The sequence below is a fragment of the Numenius arquata genome, chromosome W (assembly GCF_964106895.1).
Source record: "Numenius arquata chromosome W, bNumArq3.hap1.1, whole genome shotgun sequence".
Taxonomy (NCBI): Eukaryota; Metazoa; Chordata; class Aves; order Charadriiformes; family Scolopacidae; genus Numenius; species Numenius arquata.
The window spans coordinates 11,602,675-11,620,876 of NC_133615.1; the positions used below are offsets into that span (position 1 = coordinate 11,602,675).

Below are 18,202 nucleotides of genomic sequence, written 5' to 3' on the forward strand. Positions count from 1 at the left end.
GATAAAACCAAAAGTGCAATTAGTAAGGGAATCCATCACATAATGCTCAAGATATGCAGGTACAGCCATTATCCAAATACTGATATTATAAATCTGAAGGCCAATCCACACCAAAGTAGTACATTTAAACCACCTCATACAGACACAAAGATCAAATGAACTATGCAACATATTCAACAGGTTAAGCACCACTGCATCAATTATCTTCAAACATAGCTCTCTAAAGACACAATATAACATTTCACTTAAAAACAACATGATGTGAGCTGTCTGTTCAGGCAGTGCTCTGGTTGAGCACCACCTGTGCCCCACATTGGGTACTGATAGCTCTGTTGCAGTTTGGGCTGGATTGACCAACGACAAGATGACAAAGGGTCTCCCCCACTTCTTGGTCCAGAGAGAGATAAAGAGACTTACAAGTTTAGAAAAAACTGAACTACTTCACTTAAATATTAAAAAAAAAAAAATAGATACAGCATATAAAAAACCCATATCAAGTTCCCAGGATAACATCACTAGCAAGCACCAGGGAAGTCCCAGACTAGACTCAGCAATAGAAGGAAACTGGATTCTATATCTGGAGCCAGGAATACACAGTCTCAACAGGAAAAATACTAAACCACCAAAAAAACCACACCAACCCTTTGGTCCCTCAGCTTTTATACTGAGTATGGCAGATGGGATGGAATACCCTATTGGTCAGTTTGGGTCACCTGTCCTGTCCGCTCCTCCCCACAGGTGTGACCCCTCCACAGGGTAAACAACCAAGTCAGCTGACCCTGGTTGCTACAGCAACAAGTATACGCAAGAGCCTCTCCCTGAACAGAAAGTTGGTTCTGCTCCACCCCAAACCAGGACAGAAGCGGAAAAGCATAAAGGGGTCGCATTCAGCTTTTAAGCTGAATGAGTTAATCGTACAATCCAACTGCTCCCCAGTGATTTGTTTGACGCAGATTTAACAATGTGCTTGCCAAGGACCACCTCTGGTGCAGGTGCGTCTGCAAGGGAGTGGAGGTTCGCAACAAAAAGGGACTTCTCCTGAGTTTTCCAGAGCTGGGGGAATGCTGGGAGAGTGCAGGCAACTGGCAGGAGCCAGCAGCTCACGCGAGGGTTGTTGAAAAGCTGGGGGCGGGGCCAGTAGTAATGGTGGCCACTCCCATAAAAGGCAGCCCTAAGGAGCACTGCAACTAGAGTAAGCAAGTGGAGTATGGTGTGGTAACTATACCAGCTTGATCAGGGAGCTATGGTATCTATCTGGCAGAAAGCCTTAGCTTTCCTAAGCTCTACACTCAGCAGGATTGAGGCAGCTTTCCAGACAGAGCTCTCATGGAAACATACTGCCACCCAAGTGTCAGACTGCTGCAGGGTGTGCCCTACTCTTATACTGTTATCAGATAATAACAGTAAGCACACCTGTGGGAGGTGTACCCAAGTAGAGGAATTCTTCTGCTTAGTGATGGAGCTCCAGGAGGAGGTAAATAGATTGAGAACTATCAGGGAGTGTGAGAGAGAGAGACAGACTGCTGGAGTTGCACCAGACCTTCCCTAGGACAGGCCCAACAAGCAGATAGGGAACATGACACAGATGGTTCCCTGTCTTCTCTCTGTCTGGCTGAATGAGGTAATTTAGAGGATGGGGGACAATGGCAATGAGTTCCTGCCTATTGCAACAGGTGTGTCTCCCCAGTAACCCCTCTGCCTTCCTAAGTACCCTTGCAAAATAGGTATGAGGCTCTGTATGCAGAATTGAACCATGACAAGGAAGAGGATTCAGTTAGTGTTGAAGTGTTGCTGAAGTTAAGCTGAACTATACCCTGCATCAAAACCTCTTCAGTAAAGAAAAAAAGATGGGTCGTTGTCATAGGTAACTCCCTCCTGAAGAGAGCAGAAGGCCTAATATTCAGACTGGACCTACTTAGGGAAGCCTGCTACCTCCCTGAGGCCTGGGTTAAAGATATAAAGAGAAAGTTTCCTTCCCTGGTATGGCCCTCAGCCATCCATTACTGATTTTTCAGACAGGCAATGATGACATAGCAAGAAGAAGCCTAAGGGTGATCAAAAGAGACTTCTGGGCCTTGGGACAACTGGTTAAGGGATCAGGAGCACAAATAGTGTTCTCCACTATCCCTCCAGTTGCAGGGAATGATGAGGGAAGAAACAGGAAGAGCCAGCAGATCAATACCTGGCACTGAGCCTGGTGTCAGCAGCAGGACTTTGGGTTTTTGATCATGGGTTGGTTTACATAACACCAGGCCTGCTGGTGACTGATGGGGTGCACCTGTCTCAAAGGGGGAAAAGGATCTTGGCACAGGAGTTGGCAGGGCTCATCAAAAGTATTTTAAACTAGATTTGAAAGGGTAAGGGGATGAAACCAGGCTCCCTAGAGATAAGCCTGGGGGTGGCGTGTCAAAGTTTGTAGGATGAGGTGCTAGTAAGATTCCTCGGTCTGCTGACTCAGTGAAGGTAGGGGATAGAGGTCCATGCAGCAGCAGAGATGTGAGGGTCATTGATGGGTTAGAAACTGTGGCTGTGCCTGGGAATGGTCAGGTAGAAGTTAGGGCTTCTCCCAGAAAAAAGGTGGTGGGACCATTAGCACAACTGAAGTGCTTCTACACTAACACATGCAGCACGGGCAACAAACAGGAGGAGCTGGAAGCCATTGTGCAGCAGGAAAACTATGGTGTAGTTGCCATCATGGAAACGTGGTGGGATGACTTGTGTGACTGGAGTGCTGCATTAGATGGCTATAAACTCTTCAGAAGAGAAAGATAAGGAAGGAGAAGTGGTGGGGTGGCTCTGTACATTAGGGAGTGTTATGAATGTCTAGAACTTGATGATGGTGACAAAAGGGTTGAGTGTTTATGGGTAAGAATAGGGGAGGTCTTAATGGTGCAGGAGCAGGCCATCCCCATGTGCTGAAAAATGAGCCATTGGGGGAAAAAGACTGCCCTGGCTGAAAAGAGAGATATGGTTGCAACTTGGGGAAAAAAAGAGAGTTTATGGCCTTTGGAAGATGGGACAGGCCACTCAGGAAGACTATAAATATGTTGTGAGGTTATGTAGGGAGAAAATTAGAAGGGCCAAAGCCCAACTAGAACTTAACCTGGCTTCTATTGTTAAGGAAAATAAAAAATGTTTCTATAAATACATTAGCAATAACAGGAGGACTAAGGAGAATCTCCATATTTATTAGACAGGGGGGAAACATAGTGACCAAGGATGAGGAAAAGGCTGAGGTACTTAATGCCTTCTTTGCCTTCGTCTTTAGTAGTAGGACCAGTTGTTCCCTGAGCACCCAGGCCCTGAGCTAGTAGACAGGGATGGGGAGCAGAATGAAACCCCCATAATCCAAGGGGAAATGGTGAGTGACCTGCTACAGCACTTAGGCATACACAAGTCTATGGGGCCAGATGGGATCCACCAAAGGGTACTGCAGGAGCTGGTGGAAGTGCTCACCAAGCCACTTTGAATCATTGATCAGCAGTCCTGGCTAACCAGGGAGGTCCCAGTAGACTGGAGGTTAGCAAATGTGATGCCCATTCACAAGAAGGGCCGGAAGGAGGACCCTGGGAACTATAGGCCTGTCAGTCTGACCTCAGTGCCTGGGAAAGTTATGGAAAAGATCATCTTGACTGCCATTATGTGGCACATGCAGGACAACCAGGTGATCAGGTCCAGTCAGCATGGGTTCATGAAAGGCAGGTCCTGCTTGACTATAACCTAATCTCCTTCTATGACAAGATGACCTGCTCGGTGGATGAGTGAAAGGCTGTGGATGTTGTTTACCTGGAATATAGTAAAGCTTTATGACACCGTTTCCCACAGCATTCTCCTGGAGAAACTGGTTGCTCATGGCTTGGATGGGTATACTCAGGACTGCAGAATCACGGAATTGTCAGAGTTGGAAGGGACCTCTAGAGATCATCTAGTCCAACTCCCCTGCTAAAGCAGGATTTCCTATAGCACATTACTCACGGAATTGACTTTGCCGGAATACTCTTTGCCAGGTAAACTGGCTGGATGGCTGGGCCCAAAGAGTTGTGGTGAATGGAGTTATATCCAGTTGGCGGCCGGTCACGAGTGGTGTTCCCCAGGGCTCAGTACTGGGGCCGGTTCTGTTTAATATCTTTATTAACGACCTGGATGAGGGAATCGAGTGCACCCACAGTAAGTTTGCAGCCGACACCAAGTTGGGCGGGAGTGTTGATCTGCTTGGAAGGTAGGATGGCTCTACAGAGGGATCTGGACAGGCTGGATCGATGGGCCGAGGCCAATGGGATGAGGTTCAAGGCCGAGTGCCGGGTCCTGCACTTGGGTCACAACAACCCCAGGCAATGCTACAGGCTTGGGGAAGAGTGGCCGGAAAGCTGCCCGGCAGAAAAGGACCTGGGGGTATTGGTGGACAGCCGGCTGAATATGAGCCAGCAGCATGCCCAGGTGGCCAAGGCGGCCAACGGCATCCTGGCCTGTGTCAGGAATAGTGTGGTGAGCAGGACTAGGGAAGCGATCGTCCCGCTGTACTCGGCGCTGGTGAGGCCCCACTTTGAGTACTGTGTTCAGTTTTGGGCCCCTCGCTACAAGAAAGACATTGAGATTCCGGAGTGTGTCCGGAGAAGGGCAACCAAGCTGGTGAGGAGTCTAGAGCACAAGTCTTATGAGGAGGGGCTGAGGGAACTGGGGTTGTTTAGCCTGGAGAAAAGGAGGCTGAGGGGAGACCTTATCGCCCTCTACAACTACCTGCAAGGAGGCTGTAGCGAGGCAGGGGTTGGTCTCTTCCCCCTAGTAACAGTGATAGGACAAGAGGAAATGGCCTCCAGTTGCGCCAGGGCAGGTTTAGGACGGATATTAGGAAAATTTTCCTCACAGAAAGGGTTACCAAACATTGGAACAGGCTTCCCAGGGAAGTGGTTTAGTCACCATCCCTGGGGGTATTTAAAAGACGGATAAATGTGGTGGTTGGGGACATAGTTTAGTGGTGGTTTTAGCAGTGTTAGGTTAATGGTTGGACTCTATCTTAAAGGTCCATTCCAACCTAGATGATTCTATTCTATGAAAGAAGACAGCTTGATATAAACATACTGGGTACAAAAGACAGCAGTCTGCAATGAATAAGTATTTGTACAAATGGGCATCTGATATGGAGTAACAGAAGAGCACAGTTTTGCATTTGTGTTACTTCAAAGAGTTATTCTACAAGATTATTGTAATAGCCAGAACTCAAGAATTGCAGGCAGAAAAAATTACATAAGCTTAACTAAAAAAAAAAAAACAAACCAACCACAAAAACCACACCCATGTACCCTAAGTCCTTCATTAGAGATGTTAACAACCAACATCTTATGTGAAATTTTTCCTTTGTCCTTAAATTATGCAGAGTACATTCAATTCTTTTACACTTGCTCCAACTTCCTGAATTAATTACTACATTGAAAATTAAAGTCATACAAAAGTTATGCAAATATGCTGTATGAAACTAAACAATTCCTTACACACTTTCAGGAAGCTAAAACCATAAAAATCTTGCACAGAAAAGTCCATGAAACAAATATGGAAACCATACAGTACAAACCCAAGGTAACAGAAAAGACATTTCAGATTTTAAAGATATACTGGCTTTTCTATGGTGGCATCCAGAAACAAACACATTAATGCAGTCTGCTAACATCTTACGCTAGTACTTCTAGCAGCAAGACTGTCTTGCAGAAGTGTGGGAGAAGCTTTCAGTGACAGAAATAAAGGGAATAAGGGTTTCCTGGATAATTTCTCTCCCAAAATTCACTACCATTTTTTAAACTATCTCCAGAAGAGAGAGAAGAAAGCTTTATCCGCCCCACCCCCCCGGTACTCTAGACTTTTAGTGAAAGAAGTGGTATGTAGTGATACTAGAATGGAAAAGTGTACTGGTTTTGGCTGGGATAGAATTAATTTTCTTCTTAGTAGCATATGGTGATATGTTTTGGATTTGTGACCAAAACAGTGTTGGTAACACACCCATGTGTTAGCTGTTGCTGAACAGTGCTTACACAGTGTCAAAGCCTTCTCTCTTTCTCACCTGCCCCACCAGGGAATAGGCTGAGGGGACACAGCCAGGACAGCTGACCCCAACTGACCAAAGGGATATTCAATACCATATGACATTGTGCTCAGCAATAAAAGCTGGGGGAAAGGAGGAGGAAGGGGGGGAAGTCCAGAGTTATGGCATTTGTCTTCCCAACCAACCATTACATGTGAAGCCCTGCTTTCTTGGAAATGGCTAACCATCTGCCTGTCAATGGGAAGTAGTGAATGAATTCCTTGTTTTGCTTTGTCTGCACATGCAGCTCTTGCTTTACCTATTAAACTGTCTTTGTCTCAACCTACAAGTTTTTACACTTTTACCCTTCCAATTCTCTTCCCCATCCCCACATGTGGTAGATTGACTTTGGCTGGATGCCAGGTGCCCACCAAGCTGCTCTCTCACTCCCCAAAACACAACGAAAAAGCTTGTGGGTCAAGGGAGATCACTCGCTAATTATCATCATGGGCAAAACAAACTTGACTTGGGGAAGATTTAATTTATTGCCAATTAGTTTTAAGACAGTAGGATAGTGAGAAATAAAACTAAGAAACACCTTCCTTCTACCCTTCCCTTCTTTGCTCCTAACTCTTTTACCTCTTCCCCTCCCCAAGCAGCACAAGGGGAAATGGGGGTTTCAGTCAGTTCATAATGTTTTCTTTCTGCCACTCCTTCCTCTCCACTCTCTTCCCCTGCTCCAGTGTGGGGTCCCACCTATGGGAAACAGTCTTTCACAAAATTCTCCAATGTGGGTCCTTCCCACAGGCTTCACAAACCCCTTTCCATGGGGTGCAGTCCTTCAGGAACAGACTGCTCCAGTGTAGGTCCCTCATGGAATCACAGGTCCTGCCAGGAAGCCTGCTCCTGTGCAGACTCCCCTCCATGGGCTGCAGTTCCTGCCAGGAGCCTGTTCCAGTATGGGCTCTCCACAAGGTCACAGTCTTCTTTGAGCATATCCAACTGCTCTGGCCTGGAGTCCTCCACAGGCTGCAGGGGGACAGCCTGTGTCACCATATTCTTCTGAACAGGCTACAGGGGAATCTCTGCTCTGGCACCTGAAGTACCTCCCCCCCTCCTTCTTCACCTTAGCATCTGCAGGGCTGTTTCACTCCTCTCTCTCACAGCTGCTGCACAGCTTTTTTTTTTTTTTTTTTTTTTTTTTTTACACCCTTTCTTAAACATGTTATCACAGAAGCACTATCCAAGTTGCTGATTGGCTCAGCTTTGGCCAGTGGCGGGTCTGCTTTGGAGTCGGCTTAAACTGTCTGTCTGACATGGGGCAGCTCCTGCTGTCTTCTCACAGCAGCCAGCCAGCCAGCCCGCCTGCCCGCCCACCCACTCACCCTCCCTCACCTCCCCAGCTACCAAAACCTTGCCATGTAAACCCAATACATTATACTAGAACTTATACACGGTAAAGGACCTCATTGCTTATTTGAATTGCTACTTAATTCATTAATAATCATAAGCATTTGCAAGATCAGTTTCTGTAACTTCATCTTCAATATTCCCTTTCTTTCCCCCAAAAAGACACACCAATCATTACAACAAACATTCACTTATTTTATTATGTCTTTCAAAATTATATCTTTGTTTTGACAAAGTGAAAAATGCAACTTTCAGAAACGGCTCCACACCTCCACTGAACTAATATTAACTAGATGACCTAAGTAAAGGTCAGTAACTAAGCATGCCTTGAGTGCAAAAAGAACACATTCTAACCCCCAATTACTTCTTTCAACTGTAATACTTATATTTGTGAGAGTTCCTTATACACTGATTCAAGTTTAAAAAAAAAACCCCACAAAACAACAAACTCAGTCCTTGAGCATTAAATAAGATCCTTCACACACAAAGAAAAAAAAAATAAATAGAACTAAAGCAACTCTCCCAACTTTATAGACATTTATGGGTTTTTTTAAGCAGTTATCACAGCACAGGAAGGATATTTGCAATGGGTGTAAAAAGGGTCTGTTTAGGGTTTTGTTTAAATTGCTTCTAAAAAGTTTTTCATTTTGAAAAGGAGAAAAAAAACCACCACAACCACCCCCACCACCACTCCATTCATCCAAATTCAAAAACAAGATCAGAAGACCTATGATCTATTTCACATCTGACTTCAGAGTCCCAAAAACTGATGGGCCTATGAAAGATTTATAATTTTGATAAAAGCATGAAGTTACATATACTACATAACAGACTAAAAATTAAATGCTTAATCCAAAAGACAAGCCCCACATTTCAAAGCACCATGTTAAAATAAAGTTTAGCTCTTTGGATACAAAATTAGTTTATCACTGTTACATCCCCAATGGCCTTTAGACACTTGTTTTAATGGGTAGCTTCAAGTAATCTTTCTTCAGCGTGACATTCTGCATTTCACACCATTGTACAATAATCTATACCATTATTTTAAAATGGGGGGGTGGGGTGTCATGGTAACTGGCACTCGTGTCTCTTGCTCGGGAGGGCGACACTGCAGCACCTCCAGCAAGCCACCACGCCCTGTGTTCAGCAGAGGCCGAGCTCAGAGCCCCCGCACAGCCTTGACCTCTCAAAGCACCACTTGCTCTCCCTCAACACAATCTGCTCTCACATCTACCTCCCCCTAGAGAAAAAAAAAAACACACACACACAAAAACCCCTCACAAAACAAAAAACCACCAACCCACCCACTAACACCCTAATTTTTATAACCTACCAGAAACGCTGTTTCTTGCCTCTCTCTCTTTTTTTTTTTTTGGGGGGGGGGGGGGGGGAAAGAGGGGTGTGTGTTCTTGTGGTTTCTTTGGTTGTTGGGTGTTGGTTTTTTCTGTTAGCATGTCAGAAGAAAACGGTTTTTAAAACTCCTCGAGAGCATCGCTCGCCGCGCTATTGGCAAAGATCCTACCTGTTCTGAGGGTAGGTACCCTCAGACACCCTGCAAGAGGGCTGTTCTCACAACGCCTCACCCAGGCCTCGGCGGCATCGCCGCCGCTCGCAGGGAGCTCGCCCAGCCCAGCCGCAGGGCTGAGGGCTTGTAGCACGGAAGATACCGGTGGGCTCCTTGGTAAGGAGCCGCCAGCGGCAGGCTGGGGCTCCACAGGGAGAGGTTGCCGGGGCTACCCCCTTGCTCCGCACCGGTCCGCGGGCGGGGAGCCGGCAGAAACCCAAGCCCCCCGCCCAGAGGAAGGGAGCGACCGGTTCCGGTGCCCGAGGCACAGCCCGACTCGCCGCCGGTACTTGCTCCACGGCCCCCTGCCCAATCCAGCCCCAGCGGCACCCCTGATGGCGGGCAGGCCGGCGAGGCCGCTCGTCGGGCTCACGGGGGGAGGAGGGTGTGGTAAAACCACCGACTGGGCTGGCGGGGAAACCCAAATCCCTGTCCCCGTCACTCACCGCTGTCCGCAGTGGCAGTCTCTCCTTGCCCACCTCTCCTCGGCACTTTCTTCCCCTCCTTTCAGGAATCCCGTGCCCCCTCCCCACGGTGCTGGAGAGGGGTGGAGGAAGATGGGAGACGAAATCAATGGAGGAGGCTGGTGATGGCCGGGCGGTCACACGCAATAGGCAGGAGCGGCACTAGCCTCTCTTCACCCTCCCCGCCGACTCCCCTGTCGCAGCTGAACGCCGAACACTGCCTGCTGCCGCCGGCGAAGCGCCTTCCCTCCGCGGCGCGGCGAGCCCGGCCAGGAGGGTCTGGGGCGGTGAGGAGGTGAAAATGGCGACCTCAGCGGCACTAGTGTGGCAATGGGAACGGATCCACTCGGCCGGCTCGCTCCACGCTACCGGCTGGGCTCAGCACAACGAGGAAGACAGGGAACAAAGGAGACCAAGCAGCAACTAGAGCAATTGCTCTATCTTGTCAGCCCTTACATACAACCCACTCCTCCACCGCCGCACTTTCAAACCTCCGCCGGACATAGCCACAACGCCAGGGCCTGGCGAGTCAGCCAGAGCTGCAGCGCCCCCTGGCGCCGCGCGCTGCACATCCGGGGCGCTGCAGGAGCCCCGCTGGGGGCGGCCACAGGGTCTGTGGGCCTCACGGCCCAGCATGACCCGGCGCGGCCTGGGGTATATCATCGTTTCTGCGGCCCCTCGCTGCCAGCCCAGGGCGGCGGGGTGAGTCAGTGGGCGGCGGTAGGGCAGCCAGTGGGAGCAGATCTGGCAGGTCCTCCCTATCTGTGGTCAGTTATGTGGGGTATGTTCCTCCTACATAGCTCTCATTACCATGGGTCCTGGTCAGCAAGGCACTCCTAGAGCTTCCTCACATCTGCCTCATCCTGTTATAAAAGTGTTTTCTGAAATCATCTTAACAGGGCATCTGAACCACCTGGGAAATCAGACTTTGGCTGGTGCCATGTGCGGTCCTGGGGACAAACTCTCCCTGTCCACCAGAGAGCTTTCCATGTCCAGCCAGGAGGAGAATCCTTCTCCCCGAGTAGGATTCCTCTCCTCTCCTTTCAGGTCCATGAAGTTAGGGAGCTGGGTGAAGCCAGCATTCCAGATTCCTCCTGAGGTCAACTGAGAGAGAAGAATCTGGAGGAAGGAAAGGAAGGAGTCATCTCACCTGCTCAGATGCTCACCTTTGCTTTCTCAGGAAATAGCACATCCCAAGATAGCATAAAAAGCAGTTAATTCTGTTCTGGCATTCATAAGGCCTTGAGAGATGTGTGAAATACGTTCATGAGAACTGATACGATCCAGGTCAGACCTTCAAGAAAAGAAAATGTAAACCATGACCAAATGCTCTGGCTTGTGACTTCAGGCTATTTAGAGCAGCAAACCCTCTCTGTAAATTGATGAACTTTCCCATCTTATTCCCCTTGTAGGATTAGGCAGAAATACAAACCTGACTTTGCAGAATGATTAGGGCTCCTGTTGAGTGCTCCACACCCATAGCTCTTACTGATTCAAAATAGGTATTGCACCACTGTGACTCTTGAACAGACCTCACTCCGCTCCATTAGATTGGACCATATATTGTCCTTAAAAAAGAATAAAGGTTTCACTTTGCCACTAAAAGTGGCAAGCATGACTCAAACATGAAACTTGACCAATGTGCAAGATCGGATCTTCCCCACTGAGTGGCAAGGAATTGGTGGCAGCTATACCCAGAAACACCTTGGTTCTGTTGTGTTCCAGTTCTCCAAATTAAGAGAAGTTGCCATCCTCCTCCATCTCACCTGTGTGCTAGTTGTCCTTATTTTACACATCATGTGTGGTTCAGCTGCATGGGTAAAAATGGAAAATGTTGCAGTGTTAAAGAGTTTCCACTAAGCTGAACTTGGACAGTATCACAGAGAAAGAGACACAGAGACCGATTATAGAGTGGAAAGTTTCCTTGTCTATACCTAAATCAGCAAACTGTTATAAAACAGTCTGAAAAGGCTATCAAACATATCAAAAAGTATTAAAAAACTTTTGGTCTCTGTTCTTAGTCTATATGAATACACCTGATATTTAGGCTTATTAACAATATAGGTTTCATGTCTTTAATAAAAGCTGTATCAACTGACAATACAATGCATAAGATGGTGCTCCTGCAATGCCTTCAATTGATTTTCCTTTTTCTCTTGCCTCTTTTTTATTTTTACAGACTCCTTTTTATGATTTTGGACTTTTTTCCATAGAGGCCTATATTTCTGCCACTGAGGTACCAGATGTGGTTATTTCTGAATTGCCTTCTGAAGGACTATGGTGAGGGGTGTTTGAATCAGGTCACAGGTCTAGTCACTCATCTTCCCATTTACAGATCCAGCCACTGAAAACCACTATTCCCAGCCTTACACCCTACTGATGGTGTTTCACTTGCACATGATTAGATGATGGAGTGTCATTATCTGATGAATACAAAGAACTGTTGCAAACATCGTTATCATTCTATTTCACGGAATCACGGAATTGTCAGAGTTGGAAGGGACCTCTAGAGATCATCTAGTCCAACTCCCCTGCTAAAGCAGGATTTCCTATAGCACATTACTCAGGACTGCATCCAGGCAGGTCTTGAAAATCTCCAGAGAAGGGGACTCCACACCCTCCCTGGGCAGCCTGTTCCAGGGCTCTGCCACCCTCACCGGAAAGAAGGTTTTCCTCATATTTGAATGGAACTTCCCATGTTCCAGCTTGTGCCCGTTACCCCTTGTCCTATTGCTGGGAACCACTGAAAAAAGTCCAGCTCCATCTTCCTTCAACCCACCCTTTAGGTATTTGTAAACATAGATAAGGTCTCCCCTCAGCCTTCTCTTCTCCAGGCTAAAGAGCCCCAGCTCTTTGAGCCTTTCCTCATAAGGGAGATGCTCTAATCCCTTAATCATCTTTGTTGCCCTATGCTGGACTCTCTCCAGCAGTTCCCTGTCTCTCTTGAACTGGGGAGCCCAGAACTGGATGCAGTATTCCAGTTGTGGCCTCACCAGTACAGAGTAGAGGGGGAGAATGACCTCCCTCGACCTACTGGCCACACTCTTCCCTATGCAGCCCAGGATTCCATTGGCCCTCTTGGCAACAAGGGCACATTGCTGGCTCATGGAAAGTTTGCTATCCACCAGGGCCCCCAGATCCTTCTCCTCAGAAGTGCTTTCCAGCAGGTCCACCCCTAACCTATATTGGTGCCTGGGGTTCTTCCTCCCCAGGTGCAGGACCCTACGCTTGCCCTTTTTGAACCTCATTAGGTTCTTCTCTGCCCAGCTCTCCAGCCTGTCCAGGTCATGCTGGATGGCGGCACAGCCCTCTGGAGTGTCGGCCAGCCCTCCCAGTTTGGTATCATCAGCAAACTTGCTGAGGATACACTCTCTCCCCTCGTCCAGGTCACTGATGAATATGTTGAACAGGACTGGGCTGAGTATTGACCCCTGGGGGACACTGCTGGTTAAAGGCCTCCAACTTAACCCTGCTCCATTAATTACAACCCTCTGAGTTCTGTCACACAGCCAGTTCTCAATCCACCTCACTGCCCCCTCATCTATCCCACACTTCCTTAATTTTCTAATGAGGATGTTATGGGAGGATGTTATTTAATGAGGATGTTATCCTCATTTTCTAATGAGGATGTTATTTAAGCTTCTCGTTCCTGTTAATAAACTATATTTCACAAGAATCCTGTCACATAGAGAAAATATTATCCCCACTTTCAAGATGAAAAATTGCTGCATAAAGAGGCAGTATACCTTGCCTCAGGTCATACATGTAGTATGTGGTAAATTTAATTCAGAGTTTGAGTGCAGATCTAGTGTGGTGGGTTCACCTCGGTTGGCTGCCAGCCCTCCCTCCCCCAGTCATTTTCTCACTCCTCCTCAACAGAACAGGGGGAGAAAATAAGGAGGACAAGATTGTGGGTTGAGATAATGACAGTTTAATAAGCAAAGCAAAGGCCATGTATGGAAGCAAAGAAAAAGAGGAAATTTATTCTCTACTTCCCATCACTCCTCACCGAGGTGGGAGGCTGGGTGCAGCTAGGTTTTAATTCTGAGTGATGCCCAATTCACCACTATCAGTCCGGTCACGTTTAATATCTTAAACTATCACAATTCCAGATACACTAATAGTGGACTGCACCTTCAGTCTAGTCATGCTCATGAACTAGCACGGCCACTCTCAAGTGTTTGGTCACATTCAATGAGAAACCGAAACAACTAGCTACTTAAGCAGTGCAGTTTATTTAAGCAACAGATATAAAGGTTCTTATGGTTTGCCGGTGATAAATACACTGTCTGCAAAGCAATTGCAAGTAAAAATATTGTTAATGGTACAAAGCGCGCGATAAAGTTACAAACAATACAGCCTGGCTATAAATGTAAAAAGGTAACTCTCTAGAGAGATTTCTAAGTTTTCCGGGGAAGCACTCGGCACAGTCTAAGTCTTACCCAAAGGCATCCCTATGGGGGGGAAGAAAGGCTCAGCCCCTCGACTGGTCCTGGAAGTCAAAGGCAGTCCATGATGGGGTCCTCCCTGACTTGTTTACGATGGTGTCTTCCCCGGCATCCCCCCTTTCTCAGGCTATTTTTATATTATTTTTTACCTTCAAGGTGGAGTTTTGAGTGACTCTAGTCATAAATACCTTTATTATGATTGGTGTAAAATTCTCTTGCCTCGCATTTAAAGGTATAGTTTACAAAAAATTCAGGGCGCAGACTCAAGGAGGAGTGGTTGCACCTTGGAGGCCGGTAGCCTTCGGGCTGGAGGTGTGTTTTGGTATTATAATGACATTATAATGAGCAAAGTTCACACAAAGGACAGCATTTCATCAAAATTTGACAGACTGTTGGCTCAGGGTAGCAAGTATGCAGCTTATCACTTCCATAGGACCATCTCGTTCCCATATCTGCTGTGTAATCACAGAGCTTGGCCGTGGAATCTTCACTCCACTCCATCCTCCATGTTGCTTTGCAAGCAATATTGTTCAGGGAATCGTAGATGTAGCGGATTCCTCGCATACCAGCCGCCGCTGTGTACCACCCTGGAAACGTTTCGATTTTATACCTTTCCTTAATGTGTGAACAATGCTATATTTTTAATATATTTTTATTTTAGAAATTATTCCACAGGGTGTTGGAGAGAAAGACTTGAGGTAGCCAAAACATTGGTGCATTATTGGCACTGTTCTAGCCACAAATGCAAAGCACAGCACTATATGGGCTGCTATGACGAAAGATAACTCCATCCCAGCCAGACCCAGTACATCCAGTCAGTCTAACCACAAGCTCATTTTCTTTATTAAGCGCTGTTTCTCAGAACTTCACTCCTGAAAAATGTTTGGGAGAAGGAGCAAAGCATTACTGAAGAAAACATGCCAACAGAAATTCTGTTGAGGAACAGCTCATGCAGAAAACTACGTAATTAAATGGAGGTCTTGTGAGTAGCCATATTTACACAGAAAACTTTCTGCAGAAACATCATCCTGTTTTGTTAAGTGTATAGACCAATAAGGGGGGCAAACATACAATATGTCATTTCAATATTGTGCATTTAAGATGTGACATAAGTAAGAACTTGCAGCTCTTATTGGCCAAATTTCATGCAGGAGCATGTGAATCACAGGAACATCGTAGGAATTGACGCGCGGAAACAAACCTTACAACTCGCAGAGAGTTATGAAGCAGGTATGTTTATTGCAGCGCCGGGTGCAAGGGGGATTTCTCCTCCAAACTTGCACACTGGTTTGTGAAGCAAGCGTCCATTTATGGTGAAAAGCATACATATTCATTAAGGTGGGCAGGTTATTATAATTAAAGGCGTTACTATTCTAATTATTTCTAAGAACTCATTATCAAAAATCTCCTCCCCTGTCCTGACCAGATGGACACCTTTCCCAGACAGTTAGGTTCCTCCTCAGCACCTCCTTAGCATGCAGCTGCTCCCGCTATCTTATACACAAGGCCATTTCTTTATCTTGGAATGCTGGGGCTCCGAGCTTTTGTTCTTTCCCAGGCTGTATTACATCCGCACTAACAATCTGTAACCGTTCGTTTTCTGAATCAAGTCCCCCCTTTTCTTTCAACTTTGTAAATTCTTTTACAATCACCTATAACACATTCTCTCTCCCCATCTGATTTCTAAAATACTTCCCAGATTCCACTCGTTCACAGAGCTGATGCTTCTTCCATTGAATGTATTCGTCTTTGGCCCCCCTGGTACAACACATAAGACATCTAATTAATGCACACACTAAAGTTCCTAACATAAGTATTGCTACTAGAAGGATAAACAGTCGCTTAAGCCAAGCAGAGTTAGGTAACCACGAGGTTAACTTTTCCCAAAGATCAGAAAACCCGAATGTGGTGTCATCTTGCACAGTCAAATGCAAAATCTGAGTTTTAGCTATGAGATTTTGTAAGTCTTTCTCTACTCTCCCATTCTGGTTTACATATGAACAACAGCTTTGATTAATCACTGCACATAAGCCTCCTTCTTTCCAGGTTAATAAGTCTAATGCCATTCTGTTTTGTCCCACCACATTTGCTAATGACTGGACTTCTTGTTGAAGTGCTTGTATAGCATCGATTGTAGATTTCTCAAGCACTTCTATAGTGGCCGATATGTTTACAATTGCTTTCTCCAATTCACTGACGCCCAGGAACGGTATAAGCCACCTTCCAAAGCTATGGAATCTTGTTCCCCTCGTCACTAGAGGGTTTTCTACTCCTCGAATTCTCCTCCAAGGTGTTCTCAACATACCTGAGGGGATTTCAGACTGATTAAACACCATATCCTGGCTAGTTAGATAGCCTATCGTGCAAGTTCCCTTCCATCCTGCGGGCAGCTGTTTTCTACTATATCCATCTCCACACAACCACCAATACCCTTTAGGTAACTTACAGGGTCCAATAGTTGCTGTCAAATTCGCACCTAAAAATTTCCTGCCTGATACCATCCATACTCCCAAGAATATCCTTCTCCTTCAGAAATACCACTACTTTTATATGCAACTAGTTGGGTCTTGTCGCAAAAGTCAATATACGTTACCTTTATCCCTGTTAGATCCCAATTTCCCACATCAACAGTTGTCTTATTAATCCAGAACTTGCTCCATCCCCAGGCTATTGTCTTATTCACCGGCCCCCTGTGTCTATATTCCCCGTGTTCCCAGGTACAATTGTTATTGCTAATTAATACCACAAGTTCTTCTTTCAACAGTTGTAAATCAAATCTGGGTCCTAAGGGGTAGATATTATCATCGTACTCACAATATCCATTCAACTCATTTCCCCCTTTTGCCCAAAATTTGGGCCAGGTTCCGTTGGCACTGTTCCAATCGCTTGCTGCCACCCCACATAGAGGCAATTTCATTTCTCCTTTGGGTAGGGTAGTACATACCCAACAGTCTGACAGATTAGTAGCCCTTACCAATGTTTCCAGATTTCATGAATATGTATTCACATCCTGTGTCCCTCCCCCTGAAATACAAAGTCCTGGCATGTTGACGACTATTAATGTCATTAATGTCCATCTTTTCGTTGGAGGCGAAGTTTCAGGGGTTCGGTCTGTGTTGATGTCCATTGGGGTTCTGGAGCCCTCTTGACGCGAGTCCAATGGATCCAAGCGGCTTGTTCCTTAATCTTTATGGCTGTGTGAGTGGTCAGCAGTACCTGGAAGGGACCTTCCCACTTTGGCTTCAGTGGTGAATCTGTAAAAGACTTGACATATACATAATCCCCAGGTTCGATCTCGGGTACTGGTCCATCCAGCCCACGAGCTCTTGTTCCCAGAACCAGTTTTTCTACCTCTCGGAGCTGTTTTTGTAAATTTATCAGGTAATCTGTTAGTATTTCATTCCCCAGATCTGTGGATATTCCGTCTTGTACACTATATGGTCTCCCATAGAGTATTTCAAAGGGGCTCAAACCTTCTTTGGTTCTGGGTTTTGTTCTTATCCTGAGAAGGGCTAATGGTAATGACTGAGGCCAGGCCAAGTTAGCTTCCTGGCCTAGTTTCACAATTTGCGTTTTGATCAAGTGATTCATCTTTTCTACTTGACCACTCGATCGTGGGTTGTATGGGGTGTGGAGTTGCCAATCTATCCCCAATAATCTGCTTACTTTCGAAACAACCCTTGCAGTGAAACGAGATCCTCGGTTCGAGGAAATCACTGCAGGAACCCCAAATCTTGGTATAATTTCTTGCAACAGTGCTTTAACGACTTCTCTCGTTTTATTGGTTCGGCAGGGAAATGCCTCTGGCCATCCTGAAAAGGTATCAGTTAGCACCAATAGGTATCGAAACCCCCCTTTTCTTGGAAGTTCTGAAAAATCAATTTGCCATTGTTGTCCCGGATAGTTTCCCTTCCCTATCTGGCCAAATTGGACTCTGGGGCCTGTCCTAGGGTTGTTCTGTAAACATACCTCACACTGCTGAGCGACTTGTTTGACAGTGGCATATAGATTCCGAGCACATATTAGCCTACTCAGGTATCTGTAAAGTGCCTCTGTTCCCCAATGGGATTTTCTATGTTCTGCCATGACCACTGCCCATAATAACGAAAAAGGCACTATTATTTTTCCCTGTGGGGTTCTGGCCCATTTCCCTTCAATTTTCCCATTTAAGTCTTTGATCAATTTGTGATCGTCCCTAGAATATTTAGGTTCGTCGTCAATTTGTATTTTACCATCTGGGACCAAGGATTGTATCTCCGCATTACCCATTTCTGCTGCCCTTTTGGCTTCTCGGTCCGCCAGT

General features: G+C 46.3%; 1 protein-coding gene across 1 annotated transcript in view; it reads right to left on the minus strand.

Moving 5' to 3' along the window:
* Positions 1 to 9,950, minus strand: part of LOC141476667 (CDC42 small effector protein 2-like) — a 110,409-nt gene extending 100,459 nt beyond the window's left edge. Inside the window, exon 1 of the mRNA XM_074165467.1 lies at positions 9,434 to 9,950. The gene's annotated coding sequence lies outside the window, so the exon portion shown is untranslated. The remainder of the gene's footprint in view (positions 1 to 9,433) is intronic.
* Between the last annotated feature and the right edge of the window lie 8,252 nt (positions 9,951 to 18,202).